The following is an 8,838-nucleotide window of genomic DNA, read 5'->3' as shown; positions in this document are numbered from 1 at the left end:
TTAGGCCGGGACAACGACGTCAGCCTTGACGGCAGACTTAATCTTCTTGATTGCACGGCAGAGCAGCATCCCGACGTCTTCAAAGGCCCCTGTGCCAAGGTTGTCGGATGGGGGGCTGGGTAGCAGTGTCTGGAATGCCTCGGTTAGAAGAGAACCCGCAGTGTTGTTGTGGTCAATGGCAGCGCGGGAGGTGCTCGGAGCAGCAACTGGAGCGTGGCGAGCCTTGCCACGGTCATCTGGGAGGATGGCGAACCCAGAGGGCAGAAAGAAGACGGAGGCGTGGTCGCCACCATCCATGACAGCACGCATGGACTTCTGTTCAATGGGAGTGTACACCACCAGGGAGCACGATGCGTCAGTACACGCCTCTTGCAAGATCAGCATCTAGCTGTTGGTTCCATCTGACGCCTTCAAGAAAAGCAAACGATTCTAGTGTTTGAAAAATGAAATTGAACACGAATACACGATTCGACGATGACTATAAGAGATTTGGAGGAAAAAAAAAAACTCTATCGAATTGTTTTGATCTGGCTACAAGCTAAGCGATGTTATAAGCGTCAAGTTTGGTATGGTAGCGACAAAAAAAGATGGAAAACTAGCTTGCAAACTTACATCGTGGCAGAGGACAGAAACGGCATTGCCCTGCAAATGGCCCGTGTCAACAGAGCCCAACTCCTAAACTGCGGCTCCATTGGCGAGGGTGTCCCACTCGCCGCCGCGCTGCTCACTGCAGAGGTAGTCGAACACAGGCTGTGGCTGGGTGCTGGGCAGCAACACCGTGGTGCTGGCCCTCAGCAACAGGCCAGCCAGCTCTCCAGGCACGCTGCAAGGTTTCTTCCAGGTCACTATGCGCACAGCTACCTCAAAGTTCTCGGCTCCAGTACCGATGCTGCCAATCCACTTATTGACATTGCTCGATGCCTGAGTTACCGGCCTGGAGAGGGCCGCGTAGAACCCCGTCATCATCCGTTGGGCCAGCTGCAGGATGCCCCTTCTCCCCATTGCGGATATGGCTGCTGCTGCGAATTTTTCAGAATAAAGAGATCAACAAACTGTTATCAGGGCAATTATGAAAGCATAGTTTCTTTTCTCCCTCCGTTGTCGCCGCTGGAACACTGCTGGAGCGCAAAACTGCAAGGTATTCGCACTGTCTCTGTATCGCCGCCAGCCAGCGGCGCACACCAAGGGCTTGCCCGGTGAGGAACAGCGGTTTAAACAGCATCGGCACGGTGGTCTCGTCGTACCCCCACATGTACAATCGATGTGCTCTGAATGTACGAAGATGATAAATCAAGTTGTAATGTGTTTTGGTTTATATATGATGAGGGATTGATATTAATATTTATTTGGCTTGATGACTTTTAGTTTTGCATGAGTTTTGATATGATTTGAATTGATTGAGATTTTATTTGAGCATATTGATTATAGACTAACTGGAATTAGAGTTGAAGATATGTGTTTGCTTATTTCATGGTGTGCAGGTGATAGATGTAACTTGATGGTTGACGGCGGGATGATCGAGGTCAAGCGGAGTGCTTGGTGCTGGACGATTAAGGAGGCTGGACGAAGTCAAGGGTGATTCTAGCTGAACATGTGGAGATCAAGCAAAGTATGAAAGGTGAATAGAGATGACATGTTGACAAAATCAAGCGAAGGAGATGCTGGTGCAAGTGACAAGATAGCCCGAGGGATCGGGAGCGGGAGAGACTTGCCGACGGTCAGGATCACATAACGGAGTACAGTGTCGACATCGAAGCACTTGTTTAATGTGTAAGTAAGGCGGCTAGTCACGTTTTGAGAAGTGTGTATGCGGTTTTATGGTTTGGTATCAAAACTGTAGGAGGACTGGAGGAGTACATGGCACCTTCGCGAAGCTTGCGTCAGGGCGAAGCTAAGTCGTGAAGGCGTCGCAGCAGTCCGACGAATGGAGAAGAAAATAAACTAAAATGCTCTTGGTGGTAGGTAGGAGTGTTCTATAAGAGAGGTATTTTAGGAAAAAGTTAGAAAATTTAGGGATCAAGTTTGCTAGGCCTATAAATAGATGGGTAGGGCTATGTAAGGGTTTGAAATAGTCACTTAAGCCCCCTTTACCACCTATTTGAGAGGTTAGAGCTAGAGTTTTAGAGGAGAGAATGATGAGTGCTTAGCCTATGTAATAAGCGAGAGTTTTGAGAGATAAATCTTTGTAATCCGTCTAAAATAGGGCTAATTTATTTGAGTAATGAAGTTTATATTTTTACATATGCTTGAATTCGCCTCCTTCTATTTTTCCTCTATTAATTCCCTTGCAAGTTTACAAGTTTTTTGGTTTCCGGTTTTGATTTTCGTTTTAGATTTTTGGGCTGAAATTTCAGCACCTTGTGAGGTAATTTTTCTGGTTACTAGAGGCATAAAATTCACATACACACGCTTATATAATGGGGTCTTGAATTCTCTTACCTCTAGACAATCAATTTAGAGAGTTTCATTGCTCGGTGTTCATCTTTTCTTGTTTTTTTGCAAGTTGTGATCTTTCGAGTGCTAAATAATATGGATTGATCTTAAATGGAATCTATGGTTCATATACCATCCGTGGAGTTGTGTTGCCTTGATTTTTTTTTTGTTAAAACTTCTCTCTATTTTTGCTTCCGCTTGATTTTTGAGGTGCGTTGGGTGATCCAAATAGGAGAAGGTCATCGATTTTGCTAGAAATTTGTTGAGGTGTCTATACACCCCCTTCTAGTCACCAATCTCATTCCTGCAATTAGTATCAAACCCGGTTTGATCACTTGTTGATATTAACCGGCTTTGTGATCTGTAGGCAACATACAAAGAAGTGGAAAGATTCCACTATTTGATGGCTATGATTTTTCGTACTGGAAGGTGCGTATGGAGGCTTTTCTCTTAATCCAAGGAAGTGCAATTTGGGAGGTAGTTGATTCCAACTATGAGATCCCTGCTACTCGCACGACTCAGGTTTAAATCGAACAGTATGAGGTCAACATCAAGGCCAGAAATATTTTGTTCATAAGCCTGAGTTGGAATGAGTTTGATAGGGTTCATCAACTCCGTACTGCCCAGGAGATCTGGACTACTCTGAGGTGTTTCATGAAGGTACCAATCAGATTAAGGCCAGACGCCAAAGCATATACAACCAAGAATATCAAATATTTGTGCAAGGCCCTAGAGAGTCTTTGGATGCCATGTTTGCTCGCTTTGATGGACTTTTTAGCAATCTTCGATCAACTGATGTTTTGCCCTATTCTGACTACGAGAGAGCGATCAAGCTTCTCTATGCTCTGGATCGTAGCATATGGGAAGTGAAGATCTCGAGCATTGAAGAGTCATTAAGTTATGATACGTTAACTTGTGATAAACTCTTCAGCAAGCTCAAGTCCACCGAGACAGCCAAGGCGGCTCAGGTTGGTGTTGGAAACCCCTTGTCTTAGAACATGGCTTTGGTTTCCGGACCTAGCGGTGGAAACTAGTCTGGAGTTGGTGTTTCTTGTGCTAACACTTTATCTGGTGAATTTGCTTTGTCTTCCTTAGTCTCTATCACAAAGGAGTAGGTTGATGTGCTTGATGATGAGGATCTTGCACTGATCGTGAAGAAATTCACCTGCTTCTACAACAACTGTCGAGACCAGAGGAGGGGCAATTCTCGTGCCTGCTTTGAGTGTGGTGACACCACCCACTCAAGGCAGACTGCCCCAAGCTCAAGAAGAAGGAAGACCACGACCACGACTACGACAAGCACAAGAAGAAGAACAAGAAGCCCTTCTTCAAGAAGAACCGTGACAAGATGACCAAGAAGGCGGCTAAGGCAGCTTCTATGGTGTTCATGGCAGCTCTCACCGACATAGACACCTCTTCAAGTGAGGAGGAGAGCTCAGAGGAGGATGAACTACAAGTGAAGAGCAAGAAGAAAGCCAAGGAGCTCATCGGTCTCTGCTTCATGGCGGACGACAACAACGATAGCGACCTCGAGCTTGATCCCTCCGAGGCATTACCTTCCTACGACCAGCTTTCCATCCAAGTCTATACCTTGAATGATGCTCTTGTTAGACAGGATAGGTTACTTAAGAAAGCTGTGCATGAGTTGAAGGAGCTTTGGTCTAAGTGTAAGTCTATTTCTTCTGAGCTTGCATTGCTTAGGTCTAGATGTGATGATGAGGAATGTGAAAGTTATTTGGTAGTTATGACAGAACTTGTCGAGCTTTAGGCTTTGCATGCTCAAGTTGTTAGTCAACTTGAGACTGCTGAGAAGAAGCTCTCTGAGGAGAAATCTAGATCCTCTCTCTTAGGCGCCTGTATGAATTGCCCCTTGCTTGCAAAGGATGTTGAACTGAAAGCAATGTGCATCAAGGAGTTAGATTCTAGATTGGAGAGTGCTAGGAGTTCGAAGGATGTGTAGCCGAACTGTCCTACTTGTATCATCTTTCAGGACAAACTAGGCTGAGTTAGAGGGCAAGTTGAGAAGCTTTTAGCCGAGAATGAGTATCTCCTTTCTCTAGTGGACAAATGCTCAAATGGCAAGGGCAAAATGAATTTGATCTTGGCCAAGACCAAGATGTGTGCCTATAAGGCAGGTTTGTCTCTTGGATTGGGCTTTGAGAAGGTGGCTTACAATGGGGAGAGTAAGACTATTTTGACCACATCTTTTACCCTAGAAGCTGAGAAATCCAAAATCAATGCCATACCACAACTCAAAAAGAAGAAACCCACACCACAAACTACCAAAAAAAAGCTCGCACCACAACCCAAGAGAGCTTTACAGTCTCAGATGAGAGCTCCTATGAGAGAGCCTAGAGTGACCAGCAGTCGAGTTCCCGAGAGAGCTACCACTGCACCTACTGCTAGAGAGAGGGTCACTTGGTTGGGTTTTACTTTCTCCATAGGAGGGATGAGTAGCGTGAGTGGGAGTGGAGTACCCAGGACATGTACCGCCCCTCTGTTGGTATACATGAGCCTTTTCCTCGCTCCTACTCACAAGCCTTTAGCGCTTTTCAATCTCTTCCTAGAGGTGATGCCCGACGTGGATTTTACCATGACTCATATGGTTTTGATCCACGTGTAAGAGGCTTTGAATTTTTGGTGGACCACATTTTTCTCTTCGTGGTTCTCGCCCCCCAGCATGCTAGTGTTGATTTACACACACATGCTTTTATTACTTCATGACGGATGACCCAGTACTGGATTCCTAAGAAGTTTATGACTAACCCCAGTACTGAGCCATCCACCTACTACTCTTCCCACATGTAGGTGGCAGGAGAAGGTCTAGAGAACAGGTGGCTCATTGACTCTGGTTGTTCACGCCATATGACCGAAGATACATCATGGTTCCAGACGCTTTGATTTGCTAGATTTCTAGAATTGGGAGAGTTTTTAGAGCTAATTTTTCTGAGCCCCTTGGTTCTTTTCGTTGTTTGATTGCTCAACCTTGTTCTGAGCTTTGGATGTGGCATATGAGACTAGGTCATATGAGCTTTGACTTGCTTACTCATTTGAGTGTCATGGGCTTGATCCGAGGATTTTCTAAGCTCAAGTTTGAAAAGAACCTTGTTTCTGCTCCTTATTGGCATGGCAAGATGGTTGCTGCCTCTCACCCACTAGTCAATCTGGTGATGACTAAACGATCAGGAGAACTTCTCCATATGGACACTGTTGATCCTTTCCGGGTTTGTTCAATGGGTGGGAAGTGGTATGTACTTATCATTGTTGATGATTTCTCTCGCTACTCTTAGGTTTTCTTTCTTATTAGCAAGGATGAAGTGTTTTCACACTTTCAGAGCTTGGCTTTGAGATTGTTCAAAGAACTCCCTAGTGAATTGAAAGCAATTCGCAGTGATAATGGCACCGAGTTCAAGAACTATCTCTTTGATGCTTTCTATCTTGAGCATGACGTTGAGCATCAATTTTCTGCCACATGCGTTCCTTAGTAGAATGGCGTGGTTGAGAGAAAGAATTGCACTTTGGTGGAGATAGCTAGGATGATACTTAATGAGCATATGACTCCTAGGAAGTTTTGGGTTGAGGCCATTAGCACGGCGTGCTACATCTCCAATCGAATTTTCTTATGAGTTGTGTTTCGGGAGAAAGTTGAAGGTTTCGCATTTAAGAGTTTTTGGGTGTTGGTGCTTCATCCTAAAGCGTGGTAATCTTAACAAGTTCAAGTTGCGTTCTTTCGATGGTACTTTCTTGGGATATTCTCTTCATGGTCATTCTTACAGAGTTTTTAATCTTTACACTAACACCATCATGGAGTCATGTGATGTGACCTTTGATGAATCAACCCCTTATGCTAGCCCTATCTTTGAATGTGCATGTGATCAGGAGATGAGCGAAAGCATTTTTGTAAACAACGACCTTTGAGCTTTCGGGAATGATGAGCATGATCCACTACTTCCTACTACTACACTCGCTCCCAAGCTGGTTCCTACCTCCTCAACACCGGCGAAGTGTCCTGCAGCCTCTACTTCCACTTCAGATGCTTTCGAGCCTACACCAACAATGTTTGAGGGGGAGGTCATCTCGCAGCGCGAAGCCCCTTAACACATTCAATGGCGACATCCCCCACAGCTGATGATCGACGACCTTGCTGAGAGGGTAACGAGGTCCAAATCTGTTTCTCATACTCATCTCACTAATACTGCATTTGTTGCTTGTTTTAAGCCCATGATGTTAGACATGCTTTATCTGACTCGAGCTAGGCCAAAGCCATGCATGAGGAGCTTGAAAACTTTGAGAGAAACCAAGTTTGGGTCCTAGTAAAGCCACCCCCAAATGTTCACACCATAGGCACCAAATGTGTTTTCAAAAACAAACAAGGGGAGGATGGGTCTGTAGTAAGAAGTAAGGCTAGATTAGTAGCTCAGGGTTTCACTCTGGCAGAGGGGATAGACTTTGGAGGGACCTTTGCACTAGTAACTAGGCTAGAAGCTATCAGGATCCTCCTTGCATTTGCGGCATCTTGAGGTTTCAAGTTATATCAAATGGATGTCAAGAGTGTTTTCCTAAATGGTTTCATAGAGAAAGAAGTCTATGTCAAACAACCTCCAGGCTTTGAGCATCCCAAATACCCTCATAGAGTATACAAGCTTCAGAAATCTTTGTATGGGCTTAAGTAGGCATCTAGGACTTGGTATGATAGGCTTAGGTCTTTCTTTCTAGGGCATAGGTATGTGATGGGGTCAGTTAATAAAACTTTGTTGACTCTCAAGTATGACAATGATTTCTTGTTCAGATTTACGTGAATGATATCATTTTTGGTGGCTCTTCTCATGCACTTGTGCCCATGTTTGTAGAAACTATGAGTAGGGAGTTCGAGATATCGATGATGGGCGAGCTCAAATTCTTCCTTTGGCTGCAAATTAAGCAATGCAAGCAAGGTAGATTTGTCCACCAAATGAAGTATACCAAGGATTTGCTGTAGAAGTTCGACATGAGCGATGCAAAGCCATTGGCGATATCGATGGCTACCTCGACCGTGCTTGATCCGGATGGAGATGGTGAGGATGTGGACCAGCAGGAGTACATGATCATGACCAACTCCCTCCTGTACCTGACGGCGATAAGATCTGACATCCACTTTGCCATCTACTCGTGTGCTCATTTCCAGGCTTCACCAAGGACGTCTCACTGCCAAGCGGTGAAACGCATTCTGAGGTATATTAAGCACACTCTCGAGTATGGCCTTTGATTTTCTACATTCTCTTCGCTTTCTCTTCATGGCTTTTCGGATGCGGATTTTGCTGGTCCTAGAATTGACAGGAAGAGTTCTCTTATATGTTGGTCTTCTCACAAATAGTTTAGCATTGCGTAGTCTACTGTTGAAGCTGAATATGTACCTACTGCTAGCTGTTGCTCACAGATTTTGTGGATGATTACTACCTCGAGGGATATTGGGTTAAATTTCAGGAGTGTGCCACCTTTGTATGACAACACTAGTGTCATAAGCTTACCCAATAACCCAGTTCAACACTCTAGAACCAAACACATAGATGTGAGATTCTACTTCCTGAGAGACCACAATGAGAAGGGAGATATTGAGTTGAGCTACATAGATACCCAACACCAGCTAGCCGATATTTTACCAAGCCTCTAGATGCAACAAGGTTTGTCTTTTTGAGGAGAGAGTTTGGTGTGTGCCATCCCTATGGTATTGTATGAGGGGGAGTTGCCTTTGTACATACTCTATCTTACTTTTATTGCATTTGTATTGCATAGTATTTTTATAAGATAATCATGTTAGCAAGCTTCACTTATATGTTCTTTGTACTTTCTTGTACTAGTTGTCAATTTGTGCTAAGTGTAGTGGATGTATAACAATTTGTGCAAGCTTAGGCTCTTATTGAAAATATGGCATAAAATTTGTTGAGTAAGCTTATCTTTTCAAAAGAATGAACTTGAAATACGAACATAATCTCTTGTCACTCTTGAGTATTTGCTTTAGCTTAATCAGTGCTTAAATTAGGGCTAGTTCTGTGAAAAGCTTGTGCTAGGCCGCTTTGTTCTGTTCAGCAGATCGGGGGCCTTTGACCTTTGTCTATGTAAATGTTTAGCCCATGATTAACCCTTGGGAGAGCATGTGCTCTTTTGTGTCGCAAAGGCACGACTTGTTTTGGCTTTGTGAAAAATTGCATATCTTGAATTCTATGTTGAGTTAATAAAATGAATGATCAAGTTTTGAGCTAAAATTGAATCCAATACGGTGGCTTAAGGTTTCATGTGGTTTGCCAAAGAACTGAACCCATGGTTGCTTAAAACTCACTTGAGGATAGTTAAATGATCAAATAAGAAAGTTAACTTGTGCTTTTTTAATGTGTTAAGAATGTTCTTTTTCATGTTGTCAAACTAAGG

At 44.0% G+C, this 8,838-nt stretch overlaps 1 pseudogene; it reads right to left on the bottom strand.

The window, feature by feature from the left end:
• Positions 1-1,252, bottom strand: LOC133892161 (homeobox-leucine zipper protein ROC6-like; annotated as a pseudogene).
• Between the last annotated feature and the right edge of the window lie 7,586 nt (positions 1,253-8,838).

The sequence above is a fragment of the Phragmites australis genome, chromosome 15, assembly GCF_958298935.1.
Source record: "Phragmites australis chromosome 15, lpPhrAust1.1, whole genome shotgun sequence".
NCBI classification, from domain to species: Eukaryota; Viridiplantae; Streptophyta; class Magnoliopsida; order Poales; family Poaceae; genus Phragmites; species Phragmites australis.
This window is presented reverse-complemented; position numbering and strand designations above follow the sequence as displayed.